Source organism: Cyclopterus lumpus, chromosome 13, assembly GCF_009769545.1.
Source record: "Cyclopterus lumpus isolate fCycLum1 chromosome 13, fCycLum1.pri, whole genome shotgun sequence".
Classification (NCBI taxonomy): domain Eukaryota; kingdom Metazoa; phylum Chordata; class Actinopteri; order Perciformes; family Cyclopteridae; genus Cyclopterus; species Cyclopterus lumpus.
In genome coordinates this window covers 16722229-16735261 of record NC_046978.1, presented here as the reverse complement: position 1 = coordinate 16735261, position 13033 = coordinate 16722229, and the positions used below count along the sequence as shown (strand labels likewise).

Genomic DNA, 13033 nt, shown 5'->3' with positions numbered 1-13033 from the left:
TTTCGAATGCTAATGTACATTTATCCTTTATGAATAAAATCAAACACATCAACGACATCGGGGGGGACCCCCTGTGATGCGTGGCTCTCGGCGAGGAGGCTGCGGCTCCTCTGAATAACCAGAGTGGCACGCAGCACGTCATAAAGCATGTGTGTTCTAGACTGTTTCAGTAATGGCACTGAAGGAGATCCATCACTCTGAACACACCACATATTATGGTATTAAAACCTACAGATGGAAATTTAAATAGGAGTAGCTAAATCCGGCACAAAAGCATATTTTCTCTTATTTTAGAGCAATCTATTTTTGTACACGTTCCCGGATATGATTCTTTTGAACCTAAATATACAAAAACATTGTCTTTTTTTATTGTCTCATATGGTATTTCTTGGTTAAATGAGTCCTGCGTCATGTATTTAGGCCACAACAGCATGCTCGAGCAACTTGTAGTGGCCAAAAAGCGCCCGGTGACCAGTTGTCCGTACTGTACGCATACTGTATGAGTCACGCAGCAGCAAGTCACACAGACAGATTGGGCTTTGCTCTCCATCTGAGTCTGTTTGTATGTCAGTGATTTAACAAATAGTTGCTCTGCTATCTCCGTCAGACAGTGAACATATTGTTTGTGGCGGAAAAACTGGAAATCTGTCGATCGAGGTTCCAAAAGGACATTTATTTATTTATTTATTTATTGATCTTCAGTCATCGCCAAACATTCAACCAGGAATATATGGAACCGTTAGGCTATTGTTCTTCAAGGATTTGTCTAGTGATGTATCTTCTACTTTAAATTAAAGTGTTGCTGGTGTGGCCAAACACGGATACATTAAATTCCACAGTGGAGCTCTGGGTGACATGTTCCTTCATTACCATGAACTCACATGCAGTTTAATTTAATTTGAATAAACCCCACATGCACCGTCCTGCTGCCCCAAAAACACTCCCTAGAGCATTAGAATCTGAATGTGTAACAGTATACTGACTACAATCTGAATGTGTATTAATCCGCTGATGGAAATCAACAAAAAGGAACCCCAGACAAAAGCACCTTTTACTCCTATTTTAATAACGTTTGCTAAATTTAGCTCTAACTTTTATAGTCGACAGCCATTTTTTTGTGCAAAGACAAACAAAGAAATTGTTCATGGGATTTATTGAAAACAAGATATAGAAAATAAAATGTCAAAGTAAACACCAGCCTTATCGTTTAAAGATGTATAAAATGCTTCTGCATATACTGTTTTATAGAGGCACCTGATGAAGTTTGACATATTGCCATATATGTGCCCATATTCTTTTCTCTGTAGGACTCCACTAACCCATAATATGCTGCACAGCGTCAGTCCAGTTCAAACTTCCACGGACCCCATGGGCTTGGTTCTGGTTGGACTGAATCTCTTCTCACAATTTTGTTTTCACGATTTGCTCCTCACGATTGGTTCGCAAATACGGTTGAAGAATTGTGGTGAAGGCAATTTGGAGTTAAGGCCGCGGCCGGGTTGAAAACGCTGCATCATTTCCATATCTTTTTTTTTTTTTCTTCTTCATACTGTCCTGTCCTCCATCAGGATATTTCAAAGCTCTACCACTGGCCCAGTTCCCCTGCATGGGGCGACAATAGCGTCACCACGCAGTAATGAATCAAATTAAGTGGAATGTCAGCTAGGCTAACAGAGCTCTCCTTCTCCTCTCAGCATGAAAAGGAATAGTTTCATGGCTTCAATTTGTCTCTCCCTGCCCTCACTGGCACATATTCTTTGCGTTTCATCTAAAAATTATATATATATATATATATATAAAAAATGATGCTTCTGGCAACGACGTGATGAGTAGAAGACGGGAGAAGCCAATTGGAAATGTTGAATCGTATTCATGTCTGCCGTCGGAGGGTAGATAGGTGGATTGGTGTAGAGGGGAGGGGGCTTACCTTTGGGTTTGATGTAAATATATGCGGTAACATAAATTATATCCCCAGGGAAGGCCTCCATCGCTACCTCTCCCTCCCCCCCTGTGAAGATTAAAGTATACATAAAGGTGATATGAAGGGAGAGTGATACTTTAAAGTGAGAGAAGAAAGAGAACGACACAGCAATGTGCCAATGATATGGTGATGAGCAAGGCAGCAGATGAAAGTGAGCGAGGAGAAGACAGAGAGAATGAAAGAGAGAAAGAAAGAAAGATAGAAAGAAAGAGGGACCACTGTTTTTTGAATGAATAAACATGCGTTGAGGCTTCTGTACACGAGTGCAAGTGGCAGCTGTTATTTCCCTTTGGTATCCGGGTAAAAGAAGAGTTTTTACATGTAAAGCAGTCTCTGGGTGTAGGAAGTAAAGAAATCAATGTGTTAATGTGTCTGTGTTTAACCTTTAGACAACGTATCCAAATAGTACTTTATGCTAACGAGTTTTAATGTATTGGGATGATCGGTGTTGGGAATCACTACGGATGCAAAAAGCTGGGCAGTTTCTCACGTTGTTGTTATGATGGACAGTAAGAAATACATACAATTATCCTTTGTATGCAAAGCAATTATTGTATCTTGACACATTCAGTGATATATTGTGTTTTCTATATGAAGAAGTGTGGCTTTAGTCGTTCCAATTGGAGGGGTTGATGTAATAATATATTGTTTGGTTTTTGTCCAAAGTGATCAACCATGATGATGAATTGTTTTGTTTTTTAAAAAACACAGTTAGTGAGGCTTCACTTGACGACTGTTACTCTCAGTTAATGCAGTTTATTTGTCAAGTCTGTCGTTGGCAAACTGCCAAAATATGTGCAATGGGGAAGTGTGCAAAAGTATCACAGGTACAGGAGCCCCACACCAATGATTGAGTTTACACCACACACACACACACACACACACACACACACACACAGCCTTACTTTGTTGTTAAAGCAACACCTCGGATTCTTCACAGAATTGGTATGCACCCCGCAGGTCAATTCTGGTACGAGGTGTTTTTTGTCATTTTGGTGCATTTACTGTAGCTTATGAGGAAATCTGTCTTTACATAAAAAATGTAAGATGCCCTCCAGACATACACATGGTATACTCTGCTATGAATGATGATGCGATTTGCTTTTTCAGCACAAAAAAAAATTTGTTACCTGGTAAAGAATTCTTTAATCCAGATTTTATATATTTAATGTTTGTTTTTGTTGTGTAACTACTGGAAACAAGAAGTCCCTAATTTAATGAAAGGTGCTTTCTCTCTGTATTGTGCAATGGTGTCCACATCACACTAGTGGACCACGACTGGCTTCACTACTTGTGATGTCACAAAAATGAATGTGAAAACAACCCTACGCATCAAATTCTCCTTACACATTAATATGCACAGTGAAGGTCTAATATTCATGTGAGGTAACAATAAGCAAAACATCTTTTTGAGTGGCGGAGACTGTAAAGAAAATACAATAAATGCACTTTTTGGAAATTAGGAAACCTAAAACACTATACAAAATGTAATGTAAATAAACTGTTATGAAATAGCATGTGTCAAGCTTTCCTGTGATACTTCAATACACGTGAGCATAAGGACACAATAGAGGTTTAGAAGAAAGAGGTCATCTGCTTTTGGTTTTGTACAAATGATCAACCTTCTAAGCAGCGGCTAAATCCTGGACAGAAAGAGAAAAAAAAAACATATGATTTACACAGAGAGAGAGAGAGAGAAAAGGAGAGTGAGGTGGTAAAGAGAGAGAGAGCAAAGCAGAGTGAGAATGACAGGAAAAAGCAAAACAGGGAGATTATCCGTGGCCTTCCGCTGTGGTTCTAATCCATACTTTACAATATTCTCGCCCAGAGCGAGGAGAGCATAAATCTGCCGTATGACACAGTCTATAGGAACACTTAGCAGACAAATGGACAGGAGGGAGCAGCGGATATTACACTCTAGACCACAGTAATCCATCTCTCTCTGGATAGATGTTGCTCTGCTTCCATGTGGGTACCAAAAGTGCATGTCAGAGCAGACCGTCGTTCTATAAGAGGCCGACTAGGACTTTTCTTCAATTGTGTGTCAAAATGGGACACCCCTCCCAAGCTAAAATAGTGCTAATTCGGGATTATTATTGTGTTGTGCTGAGCTAACAAGATCATGTTATATTTCTAAACTGACCAGTGGGGTTTATCCCCTCCCATTGAAAGACCATCTGCAAATCAACGTCACTGAGAATCACCACGAGGCTCGGGACCCATTCACCAAGAGACAGGTGTGGGTGGGGGTGGGGGGGCGGGGGGTCTATATGCACTGCCAGTCGCAAACCAAAAGGTGTATCCAATGTCTTGGGGCCGCGGGCGGAGGATGAATAAGAGAGGCGGCATAAGACTGGCTCTATATATAGCGGGTAATCTGTCATCTGATTTTTTTTGTCATCCCTCTTCCCCTCGTTTGTGCTTTGAGGGACGAGGGATTGGTGTTGAAGATCAGTGCAAGTAAGGAGAGTGAGTGTGTGTGCGTGCGTGTGTGTGTGTATGTGTGTGTGTGTGTGTGTGTGTGTTGGGAGGAGGGATCCCGCGCTGAGTGACTGATGACTGCCGTGTCGAGAGTCCAAGCTGAATACTTCACAATACAATAAAAAAAAAAAAAAAAAAGTAAAACTGTACATCTAACACTTTAGTTTGAAAAGATTTCCGCTGAATGTTCCTGTTTCCTGTCGACCCACAACACCACTGCTGCCCGGGGGTCAGATATATCTAAAGTGGATATTGTTTGAATGTACTGTCAGATCTTGACAGGTTGGATTCTCTTGGCAGAAAGATCAGTTAGAGGCATAAGCAGGCTCACACACACACACACACACACACACACGCACACACGCACACACACACACACGCACACGCACACGCACACGCACAAACACTCTGAAGGGGAAAATGCTGAGGGGGTCTTACGAAGCTTCGTCTGATGGGGTTCGTCTCGTGGTCACTTCAAAGCAGAGATGAAGGAGTGGATAAAAGAGGAGCAAAGGGAAAAAAAGAAGGAAGGGGAGGATGGAGTGAGGAGCGAGACATGAGGCAGGATTAAAAAAAAAGATGGGAGCAAACGGCGGTATAATGGGAAGGGGGGGCGGGGGGGCAGATGAAAGAAACTAAGAGAGGGATTACTCTGCAGAAAGAAAATACAAAAGAAAATAATAATGTGCGTGGGAAATGTAGCAAGGACACACAAGAATAAAAAAAATAAAAAGGAACAAAAACAAGTTGTTCACACCAAGATGTTTTCACACCTGGGGAGAAGTCCTGACAGCAGAAAACTTTCTGCGGAGAGAGAATCCCCCGAGCTCTCAATCCAGAAACTATCCGATGAGTAGCTATGGTAAAGCCTGCAGCCATTACAAATGTGTGTGTGTGTGTGTGTGTGTGTGTGTGTGTGTGTGTGTGTGTGTGTATGGGGCGGGGGGGGGGGGTCGACAGCTACATGTAGATAGCTCCATCGTGAAAAACCCTTCCCCTTGAATAATGTAATAAGGTGTAAATAAAATATATCCAGTGGCCTTCGCCTCAAAAAAAAAAAAAAAAAAAAAAAAAAGTGAAAGAAGGGATCTGCCTTGCTGAGTAATGAGTTCTTCTCTCGCAAATGAGTTCAGAAATGACATGCAAGTGGAGTGCTGTAATCTTTTCCACAAAAAAAAAGGGGTCCGTACCTCAAAATTCAGTTATTCACATTGATATTCAAGGAGTGCGAGGCTGTGTCGCTTGATATAAAACAGAATATTCCATTTATATAGCTGCCTTTGATATGACAGTAACACATGCAGTCTCTCTTTAAAAAAACTGCAAGGAAATCATAACAGCAGTGATCGCAGTGATGTCCAAAAGAGCTAATATCGAGAGAAGAGGAAAAAAAAACAATAACTGGGAAACAGTTACCCAGCTGAGGGTGCTCGGCAGACGCATTACCGTCCTTTGATTGTTCCAGAATAACCGATGACGGCAGAGCGTTTATATTGCTCACCCCACCCCACCCCCCAGGTACTAAAGAGTGCAATATTTTCTGCATAATGCATGAGCGAACATGGACATGGCCCATAATCATCCCCAAAAAACAAATGGCCTTGTAATGAATGGGGCGGCGAGCTGTATGTAAGATACATGACGGGGGCTGCCACACTCAGAAATCAATACGCGCTCCTCGTTGATCCATGTGGTTATGACCATCACTCCAGGTGGTTGGAGCCATGGTCGTCGAAGGGCGCACGCTTCATGCCCCCCCCCCCCACTTTTCCAAAAGGTCAATCAATAAGAAAACCGGCTCATTTCCAACCTTTGCCACCCTCGTCGTTCTCAAATTATGCAATAATCGCTCTTAACTGGGTCTAATGGGATGATGAAATTCCCTCAACGTGCACTGTACAGTAGCGGCCCGTGTGGATCTGCAATTCAAATTTGAAAAAAGAGGTTTACGGCAAAGCCAGTTATTTTAAATTAGGCTTAATCCAAATTGCATATGAAACCGCCGATCCAAAAGCAATTATTTCTTCCCTTGATGTAAAATAAAGCTGCTATTCAAAGACATCGTTTTCAGTCAGAACGACACAGACGGTCGCACAATGGGCCTCACGCGCCCACTCGCACAAAGAGGTTAGTTGTAAAGTGGCTTGTTCCAGTGATTTGGGAGAACTTTTCCACATATTTTCGTAGTTTTCAAAAACACAATTTACGAGTCGTCCACACCAGCCGTTGGAGTCTTCTGTTATCCAAGTTTCCCACTATTGGATTGTCTATATTTCATTCATTTAAAACGATTTCAAAGTTTAAAAAACCCTTTATGAATTACATTTATAATAATAATCTTTTATTCGTCCCGCAGTGGGGAAATCTACAAACATCATATTACATACACTATGTCCATACATACATGAAATTGTTCATTTCTTAATTATGTTGACCGTATTATATTATTATTGACGCTGCAATAAAAAATGATAGGCTAATCGAATTCTAAATTCATCCATATAGCCCAACGATATCACCGCTATTGATGCTATTGCATAACACTACGACCGTTCGACCTTCAGGTGACTCGGGCATGAACACGACTCGTTACTTTTCCCTTTTCCTTGACTTGCCAAAGTCCGTTAATTCTGCTGCCGATGACGCTCAAAACCTTTATGGCTCTCTGAAAGCACGACGACGATGCGGGACACGCGGGACAGGACGCGTGGCCTTACATGCACTCATTTTTACGCATTCATGTGCACGTATATCACCCTGAAAGTTAGGAGCATCTGACGTGGGCACACTCGTACAACAAGCCCACCGGACGGAGGGAGAGAAAAAAAAAGTTAAAATAAGAAGTTCTTCATCCTGTCCGCACCATGTTTCCTCATATTTGCACTTGTCCTGGTGCCCGAATGCCAAGGTTGAGAAACTTAAAAGATGTTTCCTGGTTGCGCCCTGAGAGACAGACATCTGAGGACAGCTGCTCTCCATCCCCCCCTCCCCCCCTCATCTCTTTCACTCCTTGCCTTTCTCCCTCTGTCAATCACAGACCAACTTTTAACTCTCCTCTTCCAGCCCCACCTCTTTGAACTCACCATATTTCCTCCCCATCTGTTGTCTGTCCTTATAGAGCCCGCTCACTCTGCTCTGCTTCCACACGCTCGTCTTTCCATTTACTTACAGCGGAATAACCGTTCCATTGACGCTAATGGGTCAAGAGTGTAATGTCAGTAGTTAGAGACAGCCTTTGTGTGTGTGTGTGTGTGTGTGTGTGTGTCTTAGTTCCTATTACTCTGACACAACACTTTCTAAATTAGCCGCCCCGACACTGACCAATGGCTGAGCCTCTGGGGCCTGACCTCACCCGCACCCACAGCGTCTCCCTCACTTCACACGCGCCTCGGGTTGGAGCACAAAAGATATCTCAACGTGAAAATTGGGACACCCTAAAAACACGTCCTCGTCAGGTTGTTCTGGGTTGAAAATGTGTTGCCGATGTCTTTAATACTGCGCAGACAAACTATGAACACATGACTGACCCAATGCAAAAATATATATGCATATATACACGTATTTTAATGAAATATTCTTAAGGGCATCTATACATTTGTATCCTGCAGGTCTCAGATACTTGAAGGTGCGATGATTAATGGTTGCGTTGTCGACGGTAATGAGCAATGCCGTTCCCGTGGCTGGCATCTGCCCACCTCACACATGTAGAGACAAAGTAGTCCCCTCCCTGGCTGGAGGGCAGAGCAGAGAGAGAGATCACATGTTCGATATGCTTGATCCATCACGAGGGAACAGAATAGAATGAAAATAATAGTGTTAGATTCTGTGTTGTGCCACAGTCATATTGTTAGGATACACACTAGATGGCGCTACCTCAAGCAGAGGGAGACCCCGCCCCTTATTTTTAAAACTTCGAGTCTATTTTTGTTGCATTCAGTGAATCGAGATGTGCAAAGACAGCTGTTTAAATCACAAATATCAATCCGTATACGTTTGAACATATTAACCGTATTGATTGCTCGTATTGTGTCACTGCAGGCAGATCCTCCTCACTGCTACAGTGGGTGGGGAAATAAAAACCAATAAGTCAATACGCGAGCCTATGAACTGTTGATTTCTTTTCTTTATGGAGAGGAAATGAAAAGTTTTTGGGTTCGGCACATTTCTGTCGTCTGCCAGCTGCTAGTGACAGACAGTCGGTTTAGCTTCCAGAGTAAAAATACAACGTTTTTCAGGTGTTACAGTGTTAACCAGCTAAGATGCCATGAAGCCGCTGCTCCTATATGACATGTTAATTAGTGAGCTTCAGAAGTGCTGATACAGCCAAGCTCGCCGTTTCCATGTCTTTGTGCTACGGAAATGAGAGTTAAATCAATATTGTGATCCAATCCTCGACAAGAAAAACAAAGAAGCGTATTTTCCGAAGTGCCAAAGTCTTCCTTTAAGTTCAGCGCCTCTGGTTACGTTCAGATTCTTTCTTTTTTTTTTCCCTCATCTATGTAAACAACAGATAAGACATCCAGTACAGCAGCGCGTGTAAACAACAAACACGAATCGCTCCTTTGAAGCGCCGACTATGGGAGGACAGTGAGTGCAAGGACAGGTTCATTTAAATTGGACATCTGATCACACTTTCAATAACTGTGGCATGCGCCGCTAATTCTAAACAAGGCATTTCAACTTTAATTGGATTAAAATATCATAAAATACATTCTACACAGCGGCCGGATTCACTTCACAGCGAGGTAAGAAGAGAGAGAGAGAGAGAGAGAGAGAGAGAGAGAGAGAGAGAGAGAGGGGTCCCTTCTGTACTTTAAGGTACGATTCCACGTGAGCTGGTGTGTCCCACTCGTACGTCACGGCCCTGACCTCTGGCTCATAAACAGAGGCGCGCGCGTGTGTGTGTGTGTGTGTGTGTGTGTGTGTGTGTGTGTGTGTGTGTGTGTGTGTGTGTGTGTGTGTGGAAAGTCGAGGTCGGTGGGTCAGAAAGTGAGAGAGAGAGTTGTAACTAAAACAAGGCCGTCATCCAATACCAGGATACGGTACATATATTATATATATATTATATTATTGCCACCCGTTACCTTAGTTTATGTCGGCCATATTGGACACCTTCCGCTGTGTTCTTCTTTCCAGACAATCTTTAGTTCGACAACTTAAAACGACACATCCAAGAGTTAATTATTGACTGTATTCTTGTTCAAAAACAAGACGATTGTTCTCAGGAATGGAGAAAGTTATTCATGCTTTTATCTATTTCTGCAGTGCTCAGAGAGGAAAAAAAAAAAAAAAAAAACCTGCACGTCTTTATCTGAGCGGCCAGACTGCCGAGCACTACAAAGAAGACGGATCACTTCATCCTCCTCGAAGCTCGGTCCCACAGCGATGGTTCATTGTCCCAATTCGGGAAACACGTGTTTGCGTTCACAGTCAATTCATCTCCGCTCGTCATCTCGCCCAAAAAAAAAAAAAAAAACGACGTGGTGATAACGCACGTTTTTTTAATCCTCGTTCAAAACCATTAAGTGAAGACACTTGAGAACCTGGTTCACGTCTGATCTCTTACAGTATGTTGAGTTGTCGAAGGAGATCATAAAACCATCACATTGGACATTTTTGGAAGAACTTGTTTCTGTACAGTCTTGCGCCAAATTCCAGGAGATTGTTTTTTCTCCAGTAATTTTAAGGATCTACTCCAGCATGCACAACATTTATGCTGGCATTTACCCGCACTCTTCCATCCTGCATCGGTTCACCTCCTTACACATTTCTGCAGCAGGTGTTCAACCCCTTTTGCTTTGATGTTACTCATCTTTTTAAACAATGGGAGCTCGTCTCCGCAGCCGTTTAGTCCTCCGCGCCGCCACCGTCTCCCTCTTAACTTTCCTATCCCTCCATTGTGCTCCGCTCACATTGTGTGAACTCTCATTACAGGGGTGGTAATAGACTCTTCAGCACTAAGATCCTCTTTATTATCCGTCGACTGTGGACTACATCTCTAAGCTGATTAGCCCGAGCTGTCTTTTCAGCATTTCAATTAGGAGCATTTTTGAATCGTCGAGCAGATTGCGTGCCTCGTGCGAGTGCTACTCAATGTTAGGATGCAAGTAATCCAAGAAATGCATTGCAGCGCGGAGGATAAAGAGCTACGGAAAGAATAACATCATGGAGGATTTTAATACTGGGCTCCGCAGAGGAATGGCTATCAACAGAAATCCAAGACAATTCACAGCAGCAGGGGGGCATGCAGCTGGCAATCCTACTACTGTCATACACACATTATGTTTATGCCTTATACATTTATTCGAGGAGCATCATCGTTACCATTTATAAAACACGAGATGACGTCTGTATCGGCTGGAGCTGAAGTTATCTTTATCTGCTGTTACAAAAGCCTTTTTTCCAGAAAAAATAGCATTCTGAGTGGCGTAAAAAGAGAGGCACTTCAAAGAACTGCAACGTAAGTGCCCACGGGCTGAGAACACCTACACGCTTAATTTCACCGTTCAACCGTCTCCGTTCAGGTCGTTTCAAAGGAGCTCGCAGAGGAAATGTCCCTCGCAGGGGCCCTTACGTCTGGGCGAGAACGAGAGGGGAGGAAGCGGAAGGGGAGGAAATTGAGGAAGAAGAGCGGGGGGGGGGGGGGGGAGAGGGGGGATGAGGTTGTGACTCCTCGTGGTAATGGATTTGGGTCAGATGACGAGGATATGATCTGCTCAGTGCCGTGTGTGTGTGTGTGTGTGTGTGTGTGTGTGCGTGCACGCTCACATGTACACGTGGGGTCCATGGTTTTGTGATGTCATTAGAAGTCGAGCCAAAATATGATGATCTCGGGGTATTATCGGTATCTGTTTAAGGTATCCGGCTTTATCAAATACCCACTTGACACAGGAGTCATCACTGTGTTTTATCATTCTGTCTCTGTCTGACTCCCGCGCGCGCGCACACACACACACACACACACACACACACACACACACACACACACACACACACACACACACACACACACACACACACACACACACACACACACACACACACACACACACACACACACACACACACACACACACACACACACACACACACACACACACACACACACACACACACACACACACACACACACACACACACACACAAATCCATTCAGTCATTGTTAATCCAGCTGTGCGCTGGTACAGAGATGTGCCTGTGCCGTACACGGCTGACAACCATGTCACTGAGGTGCGGATGTCATACCTGTCTGTACTTTGGTTGTTCATGTTGTCCTCGTTGTTGTCGTTGCACCCCTCTCGGGGGAAACACACGGCTGAATCCAGAACAACTTTTGCACTCTACCCTTCCCATTATAGCGCCATGTCTCTCTGTGGATGTCTTCAAAGTCGTTGGATGCGTGTACCTCTGCTCTGAGTGTTGTCGTCATGTTCTCAGTTGTATTCATTTGACAAAGAGCTCAGCCTCACTTAGAGCATCAGTCTGAGAGAGGAGGGCAGAGGATATAAGTGATACAGTCGCACACACACACACACACACACACACACACACTTTCTGCAGCAGTCATGTACCATTTGCCCGAGAACGACTCCAGCGGAGCAGCTAAGAGTCGAGTGGCTTTTCCCAGGGCACCTCAGAGGTATACTTGTATTGGAAGATGAGAGCCAGTCCCATTTCAAATGGGATTTTCCAAGCAAGCCGATACATCTCTTTTTTTACAGTCCCAAGGCCCTTTGCATAACTAAACTACACTGTATACTGTCAAGCTCTCGTATTTTCACAAAAGAACACAAAACAACTGTGCAATGCTTGGATCGGGGAGTGTGTGACGGAATAAAGCAAAGTGTTCAATGCCTGTTAGTTTCAGGGTCTCTGAACAACGAGTCCCTGTTTAATGGTCATCCTCAGTTACTAACTGCGTATTCTTTTCAAAAACAGGTATCGTGGAGCAGTGTGAATGAGCTGGCAGCCCGTGGCGGCGTAAGATGTGCTGCGTTTTGTCAGCAGCGCGGCCAGAAAGAAACTGTGTTGGTTTGTTGTTTTCGGGGCTCTGCTCAAGCCGGTCGCACCAGCTGCTGGTTCAAAAAAAATGATTCAAGTTACAACACAAGAGATTAATCAGTGTAGATTTAAACATCAATTAGTCAGCGTATCCTCAAATAACGTTTCGCATACGTTAGGGAAAGTTATTTTACATGATGCGTGCGTTTAAGCTTGTTACACACGTAGAGTCTTTTCAAAATAAACTTCCATCCTCACAGGAAACAACTTCATTACGGTTTACGCAACACAATTTGGCTTCATAAAGCTGGTATTTCAGGATGTTATTGTACAGCTCATGATGCTGCACTGACTTCCTGTTCACATAGTTGATTGCTTTTGATTGGATAGCGCCACAGATGTTTCTTAGCCACAGATTTACACTTTACTAGCCAAGACATTCCTTAAGTTTGATTGGGGCGACACCAATTTAGTTAATCACCAGTTTGAAACTAGCTAGGGGTTGCTAAGAACGTAGGAAGGATTTAACACATAAACTTAGCGATGGATTTACGAACAGCTGGTGCAACC

General features: G+C 43.4%; 1 protein-coding gene across 2 annotated transcripts in view; it reads right to left on the bottom strand.

Moving 5' to 3' along the window:
• igsf11 (immunoglobulin superfamily member 11) overlaps positions 1–13033 on the bottom strand; it is an 85908-nt gene that overhangs the window by 47570 nt on the left and 25305 nt on the right. Inside the window, exon 1 of one of the 2 annotated variants that reach the window (XM_034549277.1) lies at positions 11708–11808. The exons of the other annotated variant lie outside the window; for it this stretch is intronic. The gene's annotated coding sequence lies outside the window, so the exon portion shown is untranslated. Of the gene's footprint in view, positions 1–11707; positions 11809–13033 lie in introns of those variants that run through there. 2 annotated transcript variants of the gene reach the window in all.